Consider the following 4,131-nt stretch of genomic DNA (forward strand, 5'->3'; position numbering starts at 1 on the left):
TTTTTATTGTGATATTGTAGGGTACAGTTAAGGGTTAGGTATACAAACACGTTTCGTTCAGGTACTCTTGTTGATAAGAGATGTTTCCCCATTCCCAGACAGATATTTACTACCGTTAATCCCATCTCCCTCCCCCCGTTTTTCTTTCTTTTCTTTTCTTTTTTCTTTCTTTCTTTTTTGGAGGCTCAGGACAGTATGTTTCCAGTCCCCAGAAGAATAATTTCCTCTGCCATTTTTAAGATTTTTGCAAAAAATATGTAAAAGCATATTGATTTGCATGAACCACGCCACACATATTTGCAATATAATTTAGAATCATTCAGGCTTTTTGACCGATATATTTTCAACTTGCAATGCCCTCGTGGTAGATTTCATTCCTGCATGATTTCAAGTACTAAGAATTGTAACAATCCTATTGTCTTTCCATGCATGAAGTGTAAGATTATTTTTCCTATGTGCTACTGTTTATTTCATTAAAAAACTTTGACTTTTTGATTTGTGCTGGCATTCCCTTTTGTTTGACTTTGTACCAGTAAAATGACATTTCATCTTTAATATGTTTTTTCAGCTAGGACAATTCTAGTGTAATATCTATCAGTAAACATGTGATATCTGTTACTGGGAGAAGGGGTGCAGTTCCTGGTGTGGGACAATGGTTTGATGTTGATGACCAGGTTCTTGTGTTCAAGTTTGGAAAGAATTCACACACAGACACACAAATCTGCAAGACAAGAGAGTAACTTTATTAAGCAAAGAAGAGTCCACTCTCTAGAGGGGAGAGTGGACAGAAACAGCCTGCAGAAGCTGCTGCCTGACCGGGCTCGGTGGCTCAGCCTGTAATCCCAGCACTTTGGGACGGTGAGGCAAGCAGATTGCCTGAGTCCAGGAGTTTGAGCCCTCATTTCTACAATAAATAAAAAATTATCCAGGTGTGGTAGCGTGCACCTATGGTTCTGGCTACTTGGAAGGCTGAGGTGGAAGGATCTTCAGAGCCTAGCAGATCAACGCTGGGGTGCCTGTGAGTGTGCCACTGCACTCCAGCCTGGGCGACAGAGTGAGACTCCAATTCAAAAAAAAACAGAAGCTGCTGCTTCTGTGCCTATTTGTTGAGCTATAACTTTTATTCTTAGGGGTATTGAGGGGTGTGTTCTGAGGTGGTCTTTCCTAGAAATGGGTGGTCTTTTTAATTGAGTTACTCTTACTCCTCCCTCACATAGGGCTAGGGAGCTTTAGGCCTTACAGGGTCATATGGATACTGTTATGGCATCAGGTGTATGATGGGAGTGGGAGGCTCCCCTAGGGTAATTTTATGTTAATAGTATTATAATGAAGGTAAATGTAGGTCATGACTATTTTGGATGGACCTTGGCAATTGATGTGCATGCTCCAGGTGGTCTCTAAGCCAGTTTCTGCCTTGGTGGTTGGTTTCCTAGCACAAGCATCCTGGATAGCCAACTACTGTGCTGAAGGTATATCTGAGAAGAGGCTAGCAGGTAGATGTGAAATTTTCTATAGCTAGGATGTCTTGCTCACAGGCATGGTTTTTCACCAGCTATTGTAGGCATCAATGGACTTGGAACTTTCCCACAGCCTTAAAGTTTTCCTAGCCCATCCTGGCTGCATGACCAGTATCCTGCTGCGTTGGGAAATTTCCCCAGCAACTTTTTATATAAATGTAATGGAATTCTGGTGCATACTGGGAGATCAGGTCAAATGATGTGTTCGGATGTTATGCTGCCACAGTAAGGAAGTACTGAAAAAAGATACCTGGTTTTTGAATCAGGTAGTGCATAAATGCCTATACCCCATTTGGTAGGCTTATTTGGACTGTATGTTATAAATGGTATTTACCTATTACATGGAACCATGGATGCATCAACACACATTGCCTGATCTGTTATGAAATATTGTGAACATTTTGAATCGATACAGTCCAAGTAATTATTGGCCTTTTGAATATGAGTTCTGATCATTCCATCACTTGACGCAGGTGTCTTTAACTGAAGCACCCAGAAGATTTGCATAAACCTTTCTCTACTAAATGTTTCCAAAGAGTATTTTACTATTGAAAGTGGTTGACCAGCACTCTTGCAAGTTTGGTACTAGAATTATTCCCATATTTAGGATAGCTGCAATAAAAGCTAAAAATTCCTATTGGTCAACATCATGCCACTTATGTCAAATGGATTTGTGTGATAGCTACTTTTTCCTTATATTTTCATCCATATAACAATTTGTTTCCTTTATTACACTGCCCGCTAATTCATTTGTAAAAGATAGAGTAGAGTGGTCAATCAATTATCTTACATGACTTGCTATTTGTGTTCCTGTTCTTTGAGGATATACAACAAAATTTATTCTCACTGGAGGACCGTCTTTTTCTGTAACATTTTCCCATTCTTGACGATAGGTTGTCTTCCATTTCTTCGAAACTACTAAACTTTCATCACTATCACTTTCTGTTACATTTGCCTGTTTTCTCTTGGTGTGATGCTATCACTATTGCTACTATTGTTTTCTGCCATATCAATGTTTACTTTTCTCGGCTGAAAAGTCTAAATTGAACTCATCTTCACTGCTGCTTATAACTCATTTTTGTCTTTTTGTTTTTGCCGTTTTTCTGCAAACTAAATAAATGGTCTAAAAATTTACAACGGTAAATTACAAAATCAGGAAATGAAATTTATCAAGAGAATATTACTTTTCCAATTTTTTTTTTCTGACTCAGTGCAGATATGCTTACCCTATCGCTTGATATTTTCAATACCGTCTGCCTTCAACTTCGAAAATCTCTTTGTTTATAGTAATGTGCTTATCTATCTTTTCAAGTTATGCTGTGTGATACAAAGGATATACCCATAGTTGCCTTTCTTAGACAAATGCTCTTTATTGCTACTGTGAAAAGCACTTCACACATTCTCTTTGTACATAACGCCAGGTGGTTTTTTTTTTTTATTTAACAAATATCTCTGTATACGGTCCATCTCTTTATTTGCTTTTTCATGCAATTTGAATGGAAAACTTCAAGGAAACACACATTTTTGAAAAATTTGCGCAGGCATAAGTTTGCCTTGTTAATCACCAGCAGTCTCTTTACGTCCCCTGAGAGGGGACACCCAAGTGGCTTGCTGAATTCACAATGGCCCCTTAGAAGGAATAATTCTGAAGGAGGGATGGAAATAATGTGATGGGGAACAAGGGCTTCAAAGGTTTTGGTAACTTTTTTCTTAAACTGGATGTTTAATCCACTAGTGTTTGCTACATAGTTATTCTTTTTATCTTAAATACATTTTGTGTTTATCCTAACAAATGCTTTTAAAAATAGTAACTGCAGTAGCAAAGGACAGAACATAGTGAACCTGGGGAGGGGAGGAGTGAGATCATTTTCCACTGAGCACAGGGTTAAAAGTGACATTCCAGTGAGCCTTCCGAGTACGTGAGGAAGTGAGATGAGTAGAGAAGAAACTACCCTGGCAGTCTGGGCAAGGGGTATGACATGAGTTCTAGAAAAGATACATATTTGAGGCATATTGGGTATGCCAGTTTGTTGCCCTGAATTGCTGTGGTGGCGGGAGATATAATTTGGATTGCACCTTAGATGACCTTGAGGGTTAATTTCAACTTTCAAGCAACTGTCTTAGTTCAGTTCGTGTTATAATAAAGGAATACCTGAGGCTGGGTTTTTGTTTATTTTGTTTTTTGAGTCAGAGTCTCACTCTCGCCCAGGCAGGAGTGCAGTGGCACGCTCATGGCCACTGTAGCCTCGACCTACTGGACTCAGGTGATCCTTTCACCTCAGTCTTCCAAGTAGCTGGAACTACAGGCATGCGCCATCACACTCGGCTAATTTTCTTGATTTGGTGTAGAGATGAGGTCTCGCCAAGTTGCCCTGGCCGGTCTTGAACTCATGGGCTAAGGCAGTCTCTCACTTTGGCGTCCCAAAGTGCTGGGATTATAGGCTTGAGCCACCATGCCCAGCCTACACATTTTTATTAATAAATTCTGGGTTTTTGGGGGACCCCTCTTGTAAAGTAAGGATCTGATTTTATTTTTTATTAATTTATTTATTTGTTATAAAGATGTGGGGTGCAATTCAGGGTTAGGTATATAAACATTGATCATGCAGGTACC

Source organism: Carlito syrichta, unplaced genomic scaffold, assembly GCF_000164805.1.
Source record: "Carlito syrichta isolate Samal-C Ts95f unplaced genomic scaffold, Tarsius_syrichta-2.0.1 Scaffold288078, whole genome shotgun sequence".
Taxonomy (NCBI): Eukaryota; Metazoa; Chordata; class Mammalia; order Primates; family Tarsiidae; genus Carlito; species Carlito syrichta.